Here is a 6,000-nt window from a genome sequence, read left to right as displayed (position 1 = left end):
CGGCAAAGTTCTCATACCCGAGAATTTCTGCTGGAGTTTGTAAACTCTGCCCGGTAACTTAAGTCCGCGAACCTAATCTGCGAACTTGAGAAGGTTATATATCTGAAGATGATTTCTGAACTTAAACTTAAAAACACTAAGGAATGCAGTTTGCAAACCGTGGCTATAAAATTTCATGAACCGATTCAAGTAAATCAAATCATTTTTGCTTCAATTGTGTCTTCTGTAGTAAATAAGATTTTCTTGCAATTTAAAAACTCTCTAACTAGTTCATTTGAAGTCATTTGAACTAGTTATGGTGAAGAAGAACGTGGTTTATATGAAATGCTCATATCGCTAACCTTTTGGCTAAATATTGTTGAACCAACAAGTGCATACGTTTGGGTACGGTTAACAAACCTAAAAGTGTGCATTGTCAAGTGTGTGTAACAAGATAAGTTTTCGATCTAACGGTTGAGAAATATTAGCTTGGATCTAAATCAGGTTTTCATCTAACGTTGAATACTGAATGCTTTGTTACTAAGCTAACATTGATTGCAAATCCTGATTTGAAAGACTATATTAAGGAGACATCTAGTATAGTGAACAACTAATCTCCACACCTTACGTGTGATGATAGTTTGTGTGCTAGAGCCGATTCTCCTTTAACCTTTGGTTTTCTTCTTCTAAAACCAGGTAAACGACTTAAAGACTTCATTGGGATTGTGAAGCCAGACCGACTACTTTTATCCTAGTTGTGTGATCTGATCTTGCATCTTCTATCGTACAAGTATAAACAGATTGATTGGCTTGAGATTTATATCTCCGATAGGAAAGATATAAAAAGTAATCGCTGACCGGTTGTCAGCCTGCAAATATAATTTACTTCCTCACTCAACTAGAAATAAATATAGTATGCGATAAGAAAGACTTCGTTCCCGCAGAGAGGCTTTTGTTGTTATCAATTTTCAGTTTCTTAGTAACCAAAGGGGGGGTTTTGTTTTATCTAAATAAACAAAGCAATAAAATAATTGAATAATCAATAAGGAGAAGGTATTTGTCACGGGATAGTATCATTCACAAGCATGCATTTTTCATCATTGAATAGAATTGATAATTTAATCTCTTATTTTATTAAAAGTCCTAGAATACCTTGATCGCAAGAATATCCCGCTAATTCCCTAATTTCATCACAACCACATTAAAAAGACGCTTATGTAAATTCTTTTCAAAAAGCAACCCAAAGTGTAAAAGCACAATTGAATTTAACTCCCTAAAAGCTTTAAGATTTGTGGAATAAGACTCATCAAGGCAAACAAACGTGTAAAAGCACTAATTCGTTTTAACCAAGGTTATGATTCATATGTGGGTAATAAGATGTATCACTACAAGCACCACTCACAATTATGCTACCAAAAATCAGGGACAAACAACTTTTTCGTATTGAAAACCCTAATATAGCTATAGAGTTGAAAGCAAATCGGATTGATTCCAGACTCAACCAATAAAACAATCAAATCATATGTAATTATAAACCATGAATCATAAACAATAAAATCGAGACAATACTAATTCATAGAATCAAATAACATGCATTGAGAAATCAACTTTTATCCCATAACCAATAATTGAATTTAGTTACTCATAATAATGGAGTTCATCATAATCATAATCATAAAATAATTGAAGAAGATGAAAAATAAAACGAAAGCAAACCCTAGTTGTAGCTATCTCCAAAGCTCCAAGAATCATACGTGTTTTTTTCTAAAAGTTTTAGAAAACTTTTTTTTTGTAGCTTTTCTCCCTTCCAAAATTAGGTAAGTCTTCAAAAGCCCAAAGTCCAATAGCAAGATGTCCACCAAGCCCATATGTGAGAAAACCCCATGTAGAAAATATGTCCAAAATCGTCGCCGGAAATTGGCCGGAAAAGTCGCCGGAAAACATCTCAGGTGACCGGCAAAGTCCGCCCGGTCACCGAGTCAACTCGGTCAGACTCAGTGAGTCACACCGAATCAGTCAGACGAGTCAGGTCTGAGTTGTCTGAGTCAGAGTCTAACTCAGCAGCTGACTAGACCTGGCCAAACTGTTGCACAGCCTTAGCTTGTTGTTGCACAATGATTGTGCTTCACTGCAACTCAGCCAGCCAGAACTGCACCTTCACTTTCTTCTCTTCATTACATCAGCTAAATGGTACCTATAACTTCTTTGTCCTGCATCTGTAGTTGCACCACTGCAAACCCCCCAACTCAAGATACAGCATTGCAGAGCCATGGTAGCAACAATGTCACAATCATTCCATATATCTCATCACCACCACAACTCCCTTTTAATATGCAGTATCACCAAGTACTCAGTTGTTCCATCTCAGGCCAATGATGCCTGCAATCCCCATCTGTAGCTAGAACCAGCATCAACTCAGTTCCAACATCTTGAACTCAATACAGTTCCTTGAAGCAGCAAACAACCCCTTGTTGTCATCTGCTTTTCACTTTGCCCTGCATTAGTAACCAATCCACCAACATCCTCAAGTACAGTCTCAACTGCAATTTCAGCTCAAACCCAGTAGCAGCAACATAAACAAAGCCTTCTTGCTTGCAATCACCAACACTTGCTCTTCCTGCAACTTCATGTGCCAACAGTTCAGCTCAAGATCATCAGACCCATCTTCAGTTACAGCACAGATTCACCTTAATAACCCTTCAGACCACAAACCCATCCTTAATTCATCATCATAATCTTCTTAACTGCAACAACAACCACCAGATTCAATTTCTTCAGCTTTGCATCCTTCTCTGCAGCTAGCTGCAATGTCTTCATGTTCTTCACCGATTCCTTGTTCATCGAATCCTAATTCAGCCATGAACCCAGCTTCTCCTTTTTTTATCTACAACCCACGGATGGAACAGATTCATCTTCTTCAACAATTGCGGCGAACTCAAATGCAGTAACAACTTCAATCTCAGATCCTCAAACCCTAATTTCATGTTCTTCTGAATTCGACCTCAATACTCCATACAATCTAAAAACAACCTAAACCCCAGATTTCTTATCTTATAATTCTCAGTTTGCAGCCATGAATCAACCCTAATTTAATCATCTCATCTCTCCTCAGCATCAGAACTTCTCAGATTCATCCCAGTTGGTGTCGACATCATCACCTAACTACTTCCATATTTAAATTTCAACTCACACTCAACTTGTTCTTTCTTGACTTCAAATCCGTAGCCAAATCCTCTCAATCTCCTCACACCCATGAAGAACAACAGTAACAGAGAAATGGAGAAGGAAATGAGAAGAAATGGATTCTTCTCGACCTGATGTGTGGTTAACAAAATGGGATTGATATTGGTAACTTCCACTTCTGGATAAGGGTTAACCTCGTCATATAAGGCTCGTCGGTTCCAGAGAACTGACAGCTCATTCTTCACTCCTTGCGCTCCACATAGCCTGCTATAACTCGCATCCGATTTGATCTTTTTGCGCTTTACGCTCCAAATGGCTAATTTCTCCTTCTTTTGCTCATAATGACTCCATTGCACCTAATAGACTCAAAACCACACATAAGATACATAATTTACAAGAAAACTCACAAAGAAAGCATAAATACTAGATATAAAATTAGGTGTTTTACGACACCTATCAATCACAAACATCTTCGTCTCATTATTTGTGATTCCGCAACATCTTTTTTCGATACCATACGATTAAGATTGTTGTGAGGTGATTGATAACTCTAGGCTGTGCTTCGGGAATATAAGACCGGATTATCAATTGGTTCCTTTTCACCTTGGTTATTATCAAAATACAGAACAAAACCTTTAGGGTTTATCTGTGGGAGACAGATTGATCCTTTGATAGACTTGTCTGTGTGAGGGAGATTTGTTTATGGTCAAAGCCTGCGATTTGGGTCGTAGCAACTCTTAGTTGTGACTGAGATCATCTAAGGGAATCAAGTTTGTAGTATCCTGCTGGGATCAGAGGCGTAGGAGCATAAATGTACCTTGGATCAGTGGGAGATTGATTGGGTTTCAGCTACAATCCAGTCCGAAGTTAGCTTGGAGTAGGCTAGTGTCTCTCACGTCTTAATACAGTGTATGTTCAATCTGGACTAGGTCCCGGGGTTTTTATGCATTTGCGGTTTCCTCGTTAACAAAATTTCTGGTGTCTGTGTTATTTTAATTTCCGCAATATATTGTTTTATCTTTATAATTGAAATAATAGAGGTTGTGCGTTAGATCATCAATTAGAGTAATCCAACCTTTGGTCGTTGATTGTCATTGATTGATCCTTGGATATTGGTCTTTGGTTCCATCCAAGTTATTCCTTGTGTTTGATTAAAGACTCGTTGATTTCTATTAGCTCGAGTAAATCAAAACAAGAGAGATATATTAACTCCTTGATATACTTTAACCTAGATTGAGTCTGACTGTCTAGTTGATTCTCTAGCAAAGTATATTGGAGTTAGTCCATACAGATTGCTAAGCGATATATTGGGTGGTGTTGTTAGACCCCCGATTTTTCAATTGATATCAGAGCAGGCAAACACGCTTAAGACCTTACAAGTTTGTGTTTGTAACGATCTGACTTTATGGACAAAGGTGCTATCTCTATTAACGTACCACCAGTCTTCAATGGCTCTAATTACTTATGATGGAAACTTTGTTATGCGAGTTTTTCTTCAAGCGCGTGATTTTCAATCATGGGTATATGTTGTTAATGGCTATGATGCTCCCGTTGTGGTAGTTGGATATGTTGTCGTTCCCAAGAATATTGGTGAATATAACCCTGCCGAGATACTTGCTGCAAGGCAAAATTACGACGGTTTGAATGCCATCATACATGCCATTACCCCAAATCTTCAGCACCATGTGTCAAATTGCACTAGGTCTAAAGATGCTTGGGATATCTTAGAAACCGCATTTGAAGGTAACTCCAGTGAAAAGGAAGCTAGGCTTCAAAACCTTAATTCCGATTGGGAGAACCTTCGTATGGAAGATGAAGATATATTTGATGAGTTTAATCACAAAGTGTCTGAAATTTTTAATGCATCTTTTGCATTGGGTAAGACTATTCCTGAAAAGGACATTGTGATGAAAATTCTCAGATCGCTGCCATCTAGATACAAGTCTAAGAAGCATGCCATCGTTGAGGGAAATAACCTTGATAATATTTCCAGAAATACATTGGTTAGAAAGCTAACGATCTTTGATCATGAGCATACATCCAAAATCGGAAAGGACTTTAAAGCACAGAAGAACACTAAGTTACTTGATAAAAGTAAAAGTGTTTATGTCTCTGAGGATTATCAGTCTGAGGGTGATTTTTCGGATGAAGATCTTGACCAATCAGTCTCCTTGATCACAAGAAAATTTAGGGATCTTCTATTGAAGAGAAGTAAACGGTTTTCAAGAGACAAACCTAAGTCATCAGATAAACCTCACAATCGCGTTCTTCCTAAAAACAGGGATGCTGACGAGGCTGACGACGAGGATATGCCACAGTTCTTTAAGTGTAAAGGCTTTGGTCATTTTGCAAACGAGTGCCCAAATCGTAGAAAATACACTGGGAATAAAGGTCTTGTTGTAACACTTGATGAGGTGTCTGAGATCTATGATTCTGATGAAGACAGGAAATCAACTGTGGGTCTTCTATGTGAAAACATTGATTTTGATAATTTTAGCAATACATATATCAACCTTGATGGTTTAGGTGAAGAGGAGAATCCAATCAAGCTGGAAGAATCAATTGACCTATCATTTGGAAACTCTGGTTGTAATGTTTCAGGATCTACTATGTGTCTAGCTGCGTTCACACCACAGATGCCTGAATACTATCCAAGTTTGACGTGCTCGTTTTGTTCTTAGAAGGGTCATGAACTATCAAGATGTTACAAGTACAAACATCAAGTGAGGCTCGCCAAAAAACTTCAACGAAGAGCAAATCGATTGGCAAGGAAGCTTAAACTTGCTCAGAAGACTGCTGAGGTATGTAGGATTTTATCTTCGTCTAGGAAGTTGGTTT

Source organism: Papaver somniferum, chromosome 4, assembly GCF_003573695.1.
Source record: "Papaver somniferum cultivar HN1 chromosome 4, ASM357369v1, whole genome shotgun sequence".
NCBI classification, from domain to species: Eukaryota; Viridiplantae; Streptophyta; class Magnoliopsida; order Ranunculales; family Papaveraceae; genus Papaver; species Papaver somniferum.
This window is presented reverse-complemented; position numbering follows the sequence as displayed.